We start from the raw sequence: 17,780 nt of genomic DNA, 5'->3' as shown, positions 1-17,780 counted from the left end.
GCTTATATAGGGCAACTTCACCTCTCAGGGAGCCCATAAACAATCTGCCCAAAGGCATATGCTATGATCAGTCACTCCTCATATCAGGCATACATATGATGCGTATGATCATGAATCATGGATCTATACTAAACATGTTATGTGGTGATGGGCTCTGTTCATAACGAAGATGGGCCTAGATGGCCTACACACTATAAGTATGGGCTTAACAATGGGCCCTAGGGAGAGTGATAATGCGGACATTTAACCAACATCATCCTTACAATGTGGACATTAAACCATCATTGCTCCCAAGGCATAACCCGCTATAAACGTCATTACATAAACCATGGTAGAATCACATATTGCAATGGACCTCGTGTACATCCCATTAGGCCTCAACCCATGGGCCTCAAATACATCTAGTGGGCCGTATCACATGGGCCTCATATATATCAAGGTGGGCCTCAACGGATGGGTCATAACTACATCAAGATGGGCCTCCTCAAATGGGCCTTATATATGTCAAGGTGGGCCTCAACAACTGACCACAAATACATCAAGATGGGCCTAATCACACCGGCCTCATTTACATCTAGGTGGGCCTCAAGATTGGGTCTCATATATCACATCGGGCATAATCAATTGGCCAATCGAATGGGCCGCCCCAATCATCCATCAATAGAGATCATTATAGAGCATTAAATAAATAAATAAATAAAATTAATCATATCCAAAGATCATCTGGAGCATAGTACAATAACAGTGGTGATATTAACTTCCCACTTTCAACTCCCAGTGGGCCCACCTAAACATTTAATTTCCATCCAGACTATTCCCATGGTCACAAGGACCTGGGGAGAAACAAATATCATATTGATCCAAAGCTTTTGGAACCCAAAAGGGGTTTCAATGGTAGGCATTCACTCCACTATGTTCTGTAGTGTGGTCCACCTAACAACTGGATCTATCTCATTTTTATCTCAAGCCTTAAAATAAACTTTCAAAGTGGTTGAATGGCTTGGGTGCAACACATGCATCATGGTGGGTCCCACCGTCTAGTGGTGTGGACGGTGAGGATTGAACACATACATCATTGGTGGTTCCCACCAAATGGACTGACGGTGTGGGTATCTATACATGTATCAGTGGGTCCCACGTGGGGCCCACCATAATGTTTTTCTACCATCCAAACCGTTGATAAGGTCACATAGACCCTGGATGAAGAGGAACAACAAATTTTATAATGATCCAAAACTCCTGTGACACCCAAAAGGGTTTCAATGGTAGACGTTCAATCCAACTGTTCCTGTGATGTGGGCCACCTGAGTGTTGCATACGGCTGATTTTTGGAGGGGGGCCCACTGTCCTAAAGGGGCCACCAATGCACGGTGTAGATGTCCAACACATATCATGGTGGGGACCACGGCTGGGAGCCCTGTTCCCTGCCTCACCGTGTCCACGACGGCAGCAGCGTCCTGTGCTACTGACGCTGCAGCAGCAGGCACTGTTGTAAGCTTTGTATATATTTTTTTCTTTTTGAAAATATGGATTTTTTTTTGTGGATTTTCCCAGGTGGGGCCCACCTTAGAGAAGGTGGGAAAATGGGGTTGATGGGGTTTTGATGGTGGGAATGAGAGATGAGAGGGTGGGAAAATGGGCCACACTTATTTGCTCTTAGAAATGCTTGGACGTTGGAATTTTTTACTTGGAAGGTTTGAGATATGAGAGAAGGAAGTGATGGGGTGATAAGGATGGGTGTTTGAAGGAAGGGGATGAGAGGTATGGGTGAGTTTGATTTTTTTGTAAAAAGAGGGATGGTTAGGGGAAAGAGAGAGTTGACTTATGGAAAAAGGAGGGATGGAGCTTGTACTTGAGGTATGGGGTGTACTTGACTTGAGTGATTGATTGATTGATGGGACATGTCGTAGAGATTCCCTCGAAATTCGTAATGCGTGACGTTTCTTCGGAATAAACGTAGGCCCACATCTCCTAGCCCAAGTATCAGTTCGGTGCGCGTGTCAGGGCGTTGGAACCGCGGTGACAGCGCGGTCGCCAAGATACAAATTTTGAATTGAGCCGACTTTGGTATGCAAGACTCGGCTTAGGATCGTATGCAAATGTTGGATACAGGTTGAGGGTTGTCGGAATTCGACCGGGAGGACCGCGGAAGCCTGTGAAATGGTATGGACTAAGATACAGGTCTTACAACTCTCCCCTCCAAATAAAAATTTCATCCTCAAAATTTACACAATCAACACAACTAAACATAACTCATAAGGAAAGAAGAAATATAGCATCATCATATAAAATCAGAGACAACATACATGGTACAACATACCATCAATCATCAAAGAGATGGGGATGGCGCTCTCGAATCTCGGCCTCGCCCACCCAAGACACCTCATCAACAGAATGGTGACCCCACTAAACCTTTACCAAGGGAATGACCTTGGTCCAGAGGACTTGCTCCTTCCGATCAAGGATACGAACTGGTTGCTCAATGTAAGAAGCGTCCTCACGAACCTCTAACGGCTGCCAATCGATTACAGGAACTACGTTAGACCTACACTTCCTGAACATAAAGACGTGGAAAATATTGTGGATGCCAGACAACTGAGATGGTAAGGCAATCCAATAGGCCATGGCGCCAATGTGCTCAGTGATCTCAAAAGGTCCTATGAATCTCAGGGCAAGCTTGCCCTTCACTCCAAATTGAACTACGCCCTTCATGGGTGAGACCTTGAGATACACATGGTCCCCTACATCAACCTCCAAGGGACGACGCCGGCAATCAGCAAAACTCTTCTACCGACTCTGAGTTGTACGCATCCTCTACCTGATGATATCGATGGCCTCTGTCGTCTGCTGCACAAGCTCGAGACCTAGGAGATGCTGCTCTTTGACCTCAATCCAATAACTCGGAGATCTACATGGTCTACAATATAATGCCTTAAAAGGAGCCATGCCAATGGTCACCTGATAGCTGTTGTTGTATACGAACTTAGCCAGTCACAGATGCTCATCCCAGTTACCCCCGAAGTCAATCACACAGGCTCGAAATATGTTCTCAAGGATCTAATTGACCCTCTCGGTCTGGCCATCAGTCTGCGGATGATATGCGGTACTGAGCTGTAAATCAATGCCCATCACTCTCTGAAAGCTCCTTCAGAACTGAGACGTGAACCTCGGGTCTTAGCCAGAAACGATCGAGACTGGAGCACCCTGAGTTTCACAATATCCTCGATGAATAATCTCACAAGCCGATCCAAAGGCTAAGTCGCACGAATCGCAAGAAAATATGTCGACTTCGTCCGATGATCAACAATGACCCAGATGGTGTCGTGACTACACTAAGTCCTCAGCAAGCCCATGATAAAATCTGTTGACACGTGCTCCCACTTCCACATCGGGATGCTCAACGGCTGCAATGAACCAGGCGGTCTCTGATGATCGGCCTTGACACGCTGGCATGTGTCACACTCGGCCACAAAACTGAAGATCTGGCACTTCATCCCCGTCCAAAAATACTGTCTCCTCATATCACGATGCATCTTCGTCGAGCCAGGGTGGATAAAAAAACTCAGGAATATGGTATGAGCGTGCTGGGTGGTGTAAGTGTGCGCGCAATATGAACGTGCTCAGAATGTAAGGTCAGAGTAATGTGGAATCATGCTGATGAGTACATGAATGCAAGCAGCCATACCAAGGCTATGCGGTATAAGATATGAATAATATCGGTCATATCAAGACCATGCGATGCGAAATGCAACTCAAGCATGTTAATCCTCATCCAAATCCACATACAGCTCATCAAATATCAGTACAGTTCTCATTCTGGATAATCACTAGGTATAGTACACTCCAAATGGCATTGCCCCTCTCCCAGCCGCACAGTCCAAGTGAGCGTAAGAAACTGAACTATCTGCCTAGCCAATACCTATCCGGCAGGTCGATAGCATACCCATTCATAAGCTGGTCAAACTCAGCTTAGTAATGCTCCCTACCCTCGGGCGAGGAAGGCCACACCCTTTTCCAACTGACCACGATACAGTGGGAGACGCGGCCTCTTGGTATTCGGCCCTCGTGCACTTATATATCCACTCGGTATCAACGTTGGAGTCATCCTCTGGTACCATCGGGTTTAGGAATTTTCACCAAGGGACATATACAGTGCCCCGATGCCAGAAACAATATTTCTGGTATCCAATCCAAGCATCCACAATGTGCCTGTGGAGGCTATGGCCCTGATGTCGCTTGGGCATATAATAATCATAATCACACACATACAAGTGCATGAATCACTCTACCAGACATGCAACAATCCTACGCCTACAGTGCACTCATGTAGGGCAACTTCGCCTATCAGGGATCCCATAAACAATCTGCCCGAAGGCATATGCTATGATCAGTCACTCCTCATATTAGGCATACATATGATGCGTATGATCATGAATCATGGATCTATACTAAACATGTTATGTGGTGATGGGCTCTGTTCATAACGAAGATGGGCCTAGACAGCCTAACACTACAAGTATGGGCCTAACAATGGGCCCTAGGGAGAGTGACAATGCGGACATTTAACCAACATCATCCTTACAATGTGGACGTCAAACCATCATTGCTCCCAAGGCATAGCCCGCGATAAACATCATTACATAAACCATGGTAGAATCACACATTGCAATGGACCTCATGTACATCCCATTGGGCCTCAACCCATGGGCCTCAAATACATCTAATGGGCCGTATCACATGGGCCTCAACGAATGGGCCATAACTACATTAAGATGGGCCTCCTCAAATGGGCCTTATATATGTCAAGGTGAGCCTCAACAATGGACCACAAATACATCAAGATGAGCCTAATCACATGGGCCTCATTTATATCCAGGTGGGCCTCAACATCGGGACTCATATATCACATCAGGCATAATCAATTGGCCGATCGAATGGGCCGCGCCAATCATCCATCAATAGAGACCACTATAGAGCATTAAATAAATAAATAAATAAAATGAATCATATCCAAAGATCATCTGGACCATACTACAACTAACAGTGGTGATATTAACTTCCCACTTTCAACTCCCAGTGGGCCCACCTAAACATTTACATTAAGATGGGCCTTCACTTTTGATGGTGGTTGATGGGGTTTTGATGCTAGGGATGAGAGATGAGAAGGTGGGAAAATGGGCCACACTTATTTGCTCTTGGAAATGCTTGGATGTTGGAATTTTTTGCTTGGGAGGTTTGAGATATGAGAGAAGGAAGTGATGGGGTGATAAGGATGGGTGCTGTAAGGAAGGGGATGGGAGGTATGGGTGAGTTTGATTTTTTTGTAAAAAGAGGGATGGTTAGGGGAAAGAGAGAGTTAACTTATGGAAAAAGTAGGGATGGAGCTTGTACTTGAGGTATGGAGTGTACTTGACTTGAGTGATTTATTGATTGATGGCACATGTGGTAGAGATTCCCTCAAAATTCGTAATGCATGGCATTTCTATGGAAGGAACGTAGGCCCACATCTCCTGGCCCATGTATCAGTTCGGTCGCGAGTCGCGGCGTTGGAACCACAAAAGTTGGAACCGCGGTGACGGCACGGTCGCCAAGATAAAAGTTTTGAATTAAGCTGACTTTAGTGTGCAAGACTTGGCTTAGGATCACGCATAATTGTTGGATACAGGTCGAGGGTTGCCGAAATTCGACTGGGAGGACCGCGGAAGCCTACGAAATGGTACGGACTAGGATATAGGTCTTACAGTTGACTTTGGGGATGGTGTTGTACATGACAATTAATGTGTGATGTGTATTTAATTGATGGGATATATTCTCCTGGAATTTACAACGCGTGACGTTTTCCTTGAATTGAACGCGGGCCCACATCTCCTAGCCCGAGTATCGTCTCAACGAGCGAGACACGGCAACGGCGCCGTCGTAAGGATACAAGTCTTGAGTCGAGCCGACTCTGAAATACAGGATATGACTCAAGATCCAATACAAACGCTGGTTACAGATCGCAGGTCTCCAGAATTCGACTGGGAGGACCGCGGAAGCCTACGGAATGGTATGGGATAAGATATAGGTCTCACAGCTCTCCTCTCCTAATAAAAATTTTATCCTTGAAATTTAAACCACAATACAACCAATACAGAGCTTACAAAGGGAGGGAAATCCTACCACTATAGATATAATCATCAAACACTTAAAAGATGGGGACAATGCCCATGAATCGTAGCCTCTTACTCCCAAAATGCCTCATCGGCACTACGATGACCCCACTTATCTTCGAACCCCAAATCAGAAATGATCGAAAATGGAATACTATGTAGCCTCACAATTTCAATGGTAGAGAGCTATATCATAAAATCTCTAAGTTATTCGAACTCAAAGATTTAACCATTCTAAGTTCTTAACAATTATAGAGTGCAGGGTAGCTATCAGTAGATATGTGATGTTATCCTCAGGTATTCCCAAGTTATACACTGATACCAACTTCTATCACACCCAAAACTCGAAAACTATTACAAAATTTTAGATCGCTGAATCTAGCGCTGACAGCTCCACAGTACCCCATTCTAGGCTCCCAGCACATATACGCCAGATTCCAATCCTGGGATCCTACAAGGAGGATTTTTCAATGTACATTTATCTGTGAGAAGCATAACCACAAGTTTAACCAAATCATAAAGGCAACATCATTATCACATATCCACTAATATAAACAGTTGAATACAATGATGAAAGGGAAATATTCATATATCAAAAATCAAGCTCCACAATACCGTTACATGCTCCAAGCTCAACGATGTTGCGACCTAACGTCACCTGCACGCATCTATCATGCATTAGCTTATAGAAAGCTTAGAAGATGGTGAAAGTGTGTGCGCAAGGAAAGTGTCAAACACACAGATATCAGAGTAAGCAGAAGTACTGACAAGTCCATGAATATCATCAACCTTATCCAGGCTATGCAATGCAAAAACATAATTAGCCGATATCACATAATGAGGAAGTAATGTAGATTAGTTATGCAATGCGGAGACATATTAAGCCAAACATTGAATACTGAGGATTCAATGCAATATGCAAATCCTGATGAATCCATGAATACCCTCAACCTCATCTAGGTCATATAAATGCAGAAACATAGCAACCCAAATACCATATGCTACAGATGTAATGCAATATGAGGTGCAACTGAAATGATCAAGCTGGAGTGTGAAGTCGAGATGATAGTACGTAGTATCACATGCTATGGGGTCCACCACAAGGGACTTCTATTCAAACTAGTCTCATACCTAAATTTGGATAGATAGACTTAATGTGGTACACTCCTGACCTCAGGTTAGTCACGCGCCCCAACCAGAATCCTGGCCATTGTGAAGGTACATGAAATGGCTAAGCTATATGTCCTAGAGGGGGGGTGAATAGGACTATGCCAAATTTAAAATAAATACAGTGGAAATAAAGAAAGAGAGATAGCCAAATAAATAAATCAATACACATGCTGAATGCAATCTCAAAATATTGATTGTTCTAAGGACAACCATGCACCATAAAAATGGCAGGGCAACCTTACTAGAATAAATAGAGAAACTGAAGCTCAAACTAATAAAGAGATAGCAAGAAATAATTTGCTAAAATATAAATCTAAACTATTACAACATTCCCCACTGAGCTTGAAATAAAATGATTACAGCATTCACATCCACTTATACATCCCACAAATGAATAATTAAAGATATGAAATATAAACCACTCAACCACAAAACACAAGGGATTATAGTGGTTTGCCTGTGTGTACACCAATTGTTAATAAACAACCACACAGCTACTCCACTCCTAATATCCTCACACAGGGGATATCAGCATTCACTATCAAAGATAAGTTTTCCAGGTTCACCCAAAACCTTCACAATTGTGTCTTTCTCGGTGGGCTTACACAATTAAAAAAATCCGTCTTCTGACTTTTCCTGGCTCTCCTCGAATAACCAATACAATGAGATTTTTCTAGCAAATCCCAAAAAAAAACAAATGAAAGTAAATTACATAAACGTAAAATACCTGAATTTCTCCTTCGTTGCAGCAGCCCAGAAGAACCAAGTCAGAGTAGAGATTTGAATGTCAAAGTTCAATGTCCAATACTCACTTTATAATGGTTCTAGGTTCTAATAGATTTTAAATTAAACCAAATGGGGCTAGCTCTAATTGATTTTGATTCCAGAAAAAGGAAAAATGAAACTTCCTCTTTTTCAGATCAGATTGGAATACAAGAAACAAAATCAATTTGAAAACCTAAAGAAAGAGAATATTAAACATGCACACTTAACTTAAATGGAGCACATACTTATCTCTCAAAAGGCCGAATTAAATTTGCTTGAATTTCATATGTTATTCTGAGATTCGTGCTCTATTTATAGGTGAGCAAATCATGTATTCGACTAGTCTAAAGATCTCTACGACTGGTCGTAGAACCAACAGATATTTGAAAATTCAGGCGCGATAAGATCTGGTGGTTTCACGACTAGTCATAGGTCTCCTTCGACTAGTCATAGGTTACTCACGACTAGTCAAAGCTAGCCGAATTTCAACACTATACTTTGAGTCTAGGACTATGACTGGTCGAAGAAATAGTTGACATTATTTATATGACTAGTCGAACATACCCTAAGACTAGTCGAAGCCTAATAGAAAATTTTTGAATTTTACAACAAACTTATGACTGATCCAGGAAATTCTTAGACAAGTCGAAGCAGTGCTAGGACTAGTCGAACAAAGTCCAAGACTAGTCTTAGAACAGATTAAACTCACTTATATAAAACATATGAATTATGTATCCAAAATGGCCTACTCTAAAGGTCAACCTAAGGTCAGTCATACCACAATAGTGAAGTAAGGACATTGAAACTTAGAGATGAGTGACCTTTGAAAGTAATGAAGCTTGAAGTCTTGATGTAGCTCAAACTTGAAAGCTTCTTGAGATCTTACATTATCATTGTCTTGAATTAAGTCGAACAATCTCACTTTCTTGAGTCTTGACTTGTGAACAATGCTTGTCAATCAAAGCTAATCTTGAGTAGAGCTTTGTTCTTCACATATGCAAGCTTCATAACAGTGTCTTTGGCACCACAAATTTGACAACAAAAGGGGCTATAAACTATAGCACTTACAGTACACGTAACAAATAGTTGTACACCACCTGCCCTAGTGGATAGTGAATGAATGAATGAATGAGTATGCAACTCCTGCTTAATAAGTCAACATATTAGTACTGTACATCTCTCAGATTATCACCGGGGTCTAGTACACTCTTCATGCAATCGCCGCCCACTGGACACGCAACCATGCAAGTGGAAGAGACCTCACTATCCACCTGGCTAGTAGTCAATCAATATTTACCCGGCACATCGATAGTGGACCCAATTACGAGCTGGTCAAACTCAGCCTAGCTATGCCCACTAATCTCGTGCGGGTAAGGCCAAACCTCCTTCCAACCGACTACGACACAGTGGGAGACGTGGCCTACTGGTATTCGGCACTCAGGCGCTCATGTAACCACTCGATCTAAACATTGGAGCATCTCCTGACCATAGAGGTTTAGAGATTTTCACCCAGGGACATCTATGGCGCCCCGATGCTAGTAACAGATTTTTGATGTCCCATCTAGCCATCCACGACATGATTATTGAGGCTACGACCCTAATGTCGCTAGGGCGTATAGTAATCACAGCACACAATGTAAGATGCATGAGTCATACAATCCAGTCATACATCAATCCTGCACATACCATGCACTCATGTGAGATAATCTCCACCTATCAGGGAGTCTCATAACAAACTGCCCAATGACATGCAATGGTCAACCACATCTCATAACAAACATGCAGATGATGTGTATGGGCATATATCATGATGTTATACTGTCACAGATTTAAAATCAGTATCGACCACCGGCACCAATAATCGGCATCGATAATCAGCCTTGACAATCGGAATCAGCCTCGATAATCAGAATCGGCCTTGACAATCGAAATCGGCCTTGATAATCGAAATCAGCCTCAACAATCAGAATTGGCCTCGACAATCGAAATTGGCCTCGACAATCGGAATCGGTAATTGACCTAACAAATGGCCTAAGGGAAGGTCACAATATGGACATTTAACCATCATCGCCCATCAATGTGGACATTTAACCATCATTGCTCCCAAGGAGTGGCCCACAAGAGCCAAACATATCATGGGCCTATAGTCTAATACAAGGACCTAATACACATCACTATGGGCCTCACTCATGGGCCGCATATACATCACAATGGGCCTTGGCACATGGGCCATAAATACATCATATCATGCCTCATATACATCAAATGGGCCGCATCAACGGGCCTCACCAATGGGCCTCATAAACATCAAGTGGGCGCGTCAATGGGCCGCACCAATGGGCTTCATATACGTCGAGTGGGCCACATCAACGGGCCGCACCAATGAGCCTCATAAACATCAAGTGGGCCGCATCAATGGGCCTCACCAATGGGCTTAATATAAATCATAATGGCCACTCACACAGGCCTGATATACATCACAATGGGCCCCATCGCCTGGCCCTCAAATGTGTCACAATGGGTCATAATTACATTATATTAAGGTGGACCCTACACCTTCCAAATGGGCCACAAAATACATCACATTGGGCCTTACTCATGGGCCTCACATACAACACATCGGGAATCATCATATGGGCCTCATCACATCACATTGGGCCTTACCAAATGGGCCTCAATTACATCACATGGGGCCTCACTAAATGGGCCTCAATTACATCACATGGGGCCTCACCAAATGGGCCTCAAATGCATCACATTGGGCCTCATGTGAGAGCTTGGATTACACCAAAAATCATTTCAATAGTTACAGATGTAACATGTGTATCACTGTACACTATCATTCTATGGGGCACATGGCTCACTAATAATGATCAGTGCTGTTCAAACATCGTCCATGTAAGTCAGCATTGTCCAAACATCGTCCATGTAAATCAGCACTATCCAAACATTGTCCAGCACCATCCAGCACAATCAAGATAGTGTGGATGAAATAAATACATCATGGTGGTCCATGCTGGCAAAACAGGTGGATGGCTGGATTAATGTGGCCCACCGTCCAAGCAATGGATGGTGAGGATCCACACGTACATCATACAGGACCCACATACTTGTTAATGTCATTCCAGGAGTTAGGAGGGCCGCTGGCCCACCATCAAAATAGATGGACGGTGGGGATTCAAAACGGATGAACGGTGTGGAGGAACACATGCATAACGGTGGGGTCCACCATCCTGGTCATACGGACGGAGTGGATATACAATACATACGCCAAGGTGGGTCCCACCCACAAGTGTCACACGTTTGGGGTGGACCCACATCCATGACAGATGAACGGTTGTGAATATAGAATAATACATCAAGGTGGGTTTCACAAGCACCGTCTAGAGGGACGGTGCAGATGAAGTTACATCAACGTGGGCCCCACATGGGGCTAATTACATATAATTTATATATATATATATATTTATTTATTTATTTATTTATTATATAATATAATAATATTTATACTGGAAGAGGTCCAGCGTCCAAATGGTTGGATGTGTTAGATGGTATGGATTTTCAAACAGGTGCATCCAGCACCGTCCCACGTGCTGGACGGTGCATGCACGGCAGGTGGGTCCCATGATTCATCGGACGAACAGCATGGATGAAACATACATTATAAGTGGGCCATTAAAATCAGGGAAGAGAGAGAGAGAGAGACGCGAGAAGGGGAGGGACCCCATCACTATGGGCCCTCCCTATACATTGCATACATCAAATGGTTCCCGCCATGTGTGGGCCCTCAAATTGTCAAAATTGATATGATTAACACCCACCTTTGATCATGGACTTCTCCTTCCACCGATGCGTTCTAGAGCTCCAAGGGATACATTTCAACGGTTGAGATGATCTTCAGAGGGTGGGATTGGATGGTAGGAAGGTGGGTCATTCTAGCTTTTCCTCTTCTCCCATGGAATGCTTAGACGTTGGGTTGCTTGGGAGAATGAGAGAGAGAGATTGTAAGAGAAAGAGAGATGGGTGAGTGTGGGTGTGAGTGATGGGTGTACTTGATAGGTAAGGGTTGTAAGAGAGAGAGTTAACATTGGGGATGGTGTTGTACATAACATTTGATGTGTGATGTGTACTTGATTAATGGGATATATTCCCCTGAAATTTACAACGCGTGGCATTTTCCTCTAACTGAATGCGGGCCCACATCTCCTGGCCCGAGTATCGCTCAGCACGTGAGATGCAGCGACGGCGTAGTCGCAAGGATATAAGTCTCGAGTCGAACCGACTCTGAAATACAGGATACGACTCAGGATCACGCGCAAACACCGCTTACAGATCACCGGTCACCGAAATTTGATCGGGAGGACCACGAAAACCTATGAAATGGTACGGGATAGGATACAGGTCTCACACATAGATCAATGGTGGGGTCCACATCCCTGGACAGTGGACGGTGCTGGTTGCAGCATGTCAGTAGGGTGGGTACCACCATCCTATGGACGGACAGTATGGATGAAACGCCCACATCACGTGAGCCACACCATCCTCAGCTGGACGGTGTGAATTAAACACATGCATCGTGGTGGTCCCACGTGCAGGGTACAGCACGGTAGGCTCCACCTAAGCTTAAATCAGCCTCATGGTTGTAAGGAACATACATCGAGGTGGGGTCCACGGTGGTGTGGCCCACCTAGTCTTAAATCAAGCTGATATGTATATATATACACATATATAATTTTTTAAAATTAAATGTCCAGCGTCCAGACCTTGGAAGGCCTGGATGGATAACGTACATCAAGGTACGGCCCCCACATGGTCATATATACATCACATTGGGTGGGTCCACACGTGTGGGACCCACCATTGGAGGAAGCAGATACTTTTGTTTCCCTTCATCTGGGCTTGTCTAGTTGGTCGGGTAGCAAGCCCGTCCACTAGACAGTCCAGCAAGATGGGTGCCACAACAAGATGGCATGGATATAACACATCATGGTGGGCCACACACACACACACTAGGTGGGCCACACATATCATCATCATCATAAAAATGAAAGAGAGGGAGAGAGAGAGAGAGAGAGAGAGAGAGAAATGTGATGGAGGGACCCCGCCACTATGGGCCCCCCATTTCTTACAATGCATACATTAAATGGGTCCCACCACATGTGGGCCCTCAAATCATCAAGATCAATGGTAGGAACACTAGATCACCCACCGATTCCTCTTCTTATAGGCTTCATGGACTCCTTAGCTCCTAGGCTTCAACTTTAATAGAGGAATATGAGGATTGAAGGGTGGAGATGGGAGATAGAGTGGTAAGGAGTGGGCCACACTTGACTCTCTCATGGGAGGCTTGGACGTTGGCTCTCCCTTGGTTCTTAGGATGGATTGAGAAATAAGAGAGAGGATGGGTTGTTGTAAGGGAGATAAGAAGGAGGGTATGGTTTCTCTTGACTTTTTGTAAGAAGGGAATGGTTAGGTATAGGTGTTGTTGACTTGGTGGAGAGAGAGGTATGGGTGAGTGATGGGATGTACTTGACTTGATTGATGTGATTGATTTAATAGGTTTTAGAGATTCTCTTCTCAGGATTGCAAATGCGCGGTGATTCTTTGAGATATATGCGAGCCCACAACTTCTGGCTTGGGTATCGTATCGGCGCGCGAGACGCGGCTTTGGAACCGCAATGACGGCGCGGTCGCTAGGATACAAGTTTCGAGTCGAGTCGACATAGATATAAAGGATGTGACTTAGGGTCACACACAAAAGCCAATTACTAGTCGTGGGTCACCGAAATTCGATTAGGAGGATCGCGAAAGTCTACTGAACGGTACGATTAGGAGGATCGCGAAAGTCTACTGAACGGTACGATTAAGAGGATTGCAAAAGTCTACCAAAATTCAAGATAAAGCAAGAGAAGAGGAAGCATCGCCATATACATATAATAATCAATACCATACAACGCATAATCGATCTATAAACAAATGGGGTTAGCATGCTCTAATCTCAGCCTCGTCCTCCCAAGACATCTCCTCAACAGAATGGTGATCCTTACTGAACCTCGGATCCCGGATCAGAAACGATCGAAAATTGGGATACCTTGCAACCTCAGAATTTCATCAATGATTAATTTAACAAGATGGTCTTAAGGTCTGGTTTCGCAAATCGTCGGCGACTCCTTCTAACAACTGAGGATCCTGGTGGGCTGTATAAAGTCTGTCCTGGGCCTACTGGGGAGGTGTGTGTCTTCTCTGTGGCCGTCGCTATCGCGGCTACTGCTGGGGTCCCAATGATAGGAATTATTGTCACTGTTAAAGGTGGGGACACTCCCGCCAATGGTGTCTCGTCCCACCACACCCATGACAGACACCAGCGAACTGCCTCAAAGGTGGTATTGGGAGTGTTGCCCATGCTTGGACGACTGGGCAGTCCTTGTGCCTCTGTGGCTGTTGATGTTGTTGCTGCTGGGAGTTACCGGAGGGAGCCTACCTCTTCTGGTCTCTCCTCTGATCTCAATCACTCTGCGCGCCGGCCCACTCAGTCTCATAAATCTGAGCCCTTTGCACTACCACTTGAAAAGTCGGGAGCTCATGCCCAACAACACGGCTTCGAAGACCGTAATGCAAGCCGTTCTTGAAATGGTAGGCCTTCCACTCCTCATCATCAACCAAATACAGCGTGAACCTCAATAGCGCCACGAAACAAGCTACATACTGCGCCACAGACATGTCTCCCTGCACCAAGGTCTCGAACTCTAATGCTCATTGCTGACGAATGTAGTCGAGGAAGTACTGCTGGTCGAATCGGTCAATGAAATCTTCTCATGTCCAGACAAAATCAGGCCCTTCAACATGGGTACGGAGTTTCACCAGTGCTCGGCCTCACCTTGGAGAAGAAATACGGCTAATCGGACCCGCTGCTAGGTCATACATGCCATCGTTTCAAAAATCTTCTCTACCTTAGAGCGCCATCTCTCGGCTACTATTAGATTTAGCTCGCCGTGGAAACGCGGGGGATCGAGCTATAAGAACTCTCGAAGAAGGGCGCTCGCGTGCTCCTACTCTGTTTGAGTTGGTAAAACAATGGGGTGCTTGCCCTGCCCCTGAAGGGCGACCGTCACAGCTTACAACATCTGTGTAATTGGAAAGCACTCACGGGTATGGTTGGGTCCGCACCAGTCTCGGGTGGAGGAACGACATCCTCAGGCTGGGAAGCAAAGATCTCTGGTGGTGGAGTGGGAGTTGTAGGTGGTAGAGAGGGAGTCGCTCAGGTTGCTCTCCTAGGGTGGCATGTCCTAAAGGAAGGAACAAAGGCGCCTATTATCCTTAAACACTCTTGAATATACACACGATGGTGAGCTGTATTAGAAAGTCTCTAAGTTATTCGTACTCGAGGACCTAATCATTCTGAGTTCTCAACAATCATAGTGTAGGATAACTATCAGTAGATATGTGATGTTATCCTTAGGTATTCCCAAGTTATGCTCTGATACCAACTTCTATCACGCTCCAAACTCAGAAACCGGGTTCACAGAATTCTCAATCGCTGAATCCGGTGTTGACAGCCTCCATAGTACCCCATTCTCGGCTCCCAGCACCTATACACCATATTCCGATACTAGGATCCTACAAGGAGGATATTTCAACGTACATTTATCTCGTAAGGAGCATAACCACAAGTTGACCCAAATCACAAAGGCAACATCATCATCACATATCCACTAATATGAACAATTGAATACGGTGCTGAAAGGGAAATATATATATATATATATATATATATATCAAAAATCAAAGCTCTAGAAGATGGCTGCATGCTCCAAGCTCAATGTTGTTGTGACTTAACACCACTGCACGCATCTATCATGTATAAGCTTATAGAAAGCTTAGAGGGTGGTGTAAGTGTGTGCTCAAGGTAGGTGTCAAGTATGCAATATCAAAGCAATACAGAAATATGCCAGTAAGTCCATAAATGCCATCAGCCTTGTCCATGCTATGCGATGTAAAACATTAGAAAAATAACCAATATCATATACTAAGGAAACATTGTAGATCCGCTATGCAATGCGGAGTCATAGTAAGCCAAATATCATATACTGAGGAAACAATGTAGATCAGCTATGCAATGTAGAATCATAGTAAGCCAAATATCATATACTGAGGAAACAATGTAGATCAGCTATGCAATGCAGAATCATAGTAAGCCAAATATCATATACTAAGAAAAAATTGTATATCAACTATGTAATGCGGAATCATGGTAAACCAAATATCATATACTGAGGATGCAATACAATATGCAAATCCTAACGGGTCCACGAAAACCATCAACCTCATCTAGGACATATAAATGCAAAAACATAGCAACCCAAAATGCCATATACTGCGAATGTAATGCAATATGTAGTGCGAATGGAATGACCAAGCTGGAGTGTGAAGTCGGGATGATAGTACGTAGTAACGCAGGCTATGGGTTCATCATAAGGGACTTCTATCCAAACCGGTCCCATACCTAAATTTGGATAGCCAGACTTCATATGGTAAACTCCTGATCTCAAGTTAGTCACCTACCCCAACCGAAATCCTGACCATTGTGAAGGTACATAATAAATAATTGCACATCACCAGCCCAAGTGAATAATGTATGAATGAATCAATCAAATCTTGAGTATGCAACTACTGCTCAATAAGTCCATATATTAGTATCATACATCTCTAGGATCATCACTGGGGTCTAGTACATTCGACGCCACATGCCACCCCATCAAGCGCACAACTGGGTAAGTGGAAGAGAACTCACTATCCACCTACCAGCAGTATACCAATGCCTACTCGGCTCATTAATAGCGGACTCATTTATGAGCTGGTCAGACTCAACCTAGAATTGCCTACTCTCTCAAGTGGGTAAGGCTACACCCCCTCCCAACCAACCATGACATAGTGGGAGATGCGACCTACTGGTATTCGGTACTCAGGTGCTCATGTTTCCACTCGGTCTAGACGTTAGGGCGTCCTCTAGTACCTAGAGGGTTTAGGGACTTTCACCCAAGGATATCTATGCCACCCCATGTAGAAAAAGATTTTAAGTGTCCCATCTGGCCATCCACGATATGCCTGTGGAGGCTATGGCCCCAATGTCACTAGGGCATACAGTAGTCATACAAAAAATGCAAGATGCATGAGTCACATAGTCCAATCATGCATTAGTCCTATGCATACCGTGTGCTCATGTGGGACGACTCCACCTATCAGGGAGTCCCATAAACAACTTGACCTATGGCATATGCAAGGGTCAATCATATCTCAGAACATACGTGCAGATGATGCGTATAGGTATGTATCATGATCCTATGTTGTCACAAATTTATAATCGATATTGATAACCGGCACCAATAATCTGCATCGATAATCGACCTCGATAAGCAAGGCAGGATCTGTAGACAAACAACCGATCTAAACCAAAATATAAAGATCAGCCTTCGGTCGTGGAAATGCCCAATCCAGTAGCATGGGGATATCCGCCTACGGCGATGATGAACCATGCAACATCAATGGGGCCCAACGATATGCGTTGACCCAGAATAATGAGAATGGGCCTAACAAAGGCCTAAGGGAAGGTCACAATGTGGACATTTAACCATCATCGCCCATCAACGTGGACATTTAACTAACATTGACCTCAAGGAGTGGCCTGCATAGGGCCAA

Source organism: Magnolia sinica, chromosome 6, assembly GCF_029962835.1.
Source record: "Magnolia sinica isolate HGM2019 chromosome 6, MsV1, whole genome shotgun sequence".
NCBI classification, from domain to species: domain Eukaryota; kingdom Viridiplantae; phylum Streptophyta; class Magnoliopsida; order Magnoliales; family Magnoliaceae; genus Magnolia; species Magnolia sinica.
This window is presented reverse-complemented; position numbering follows the sequence as displayed.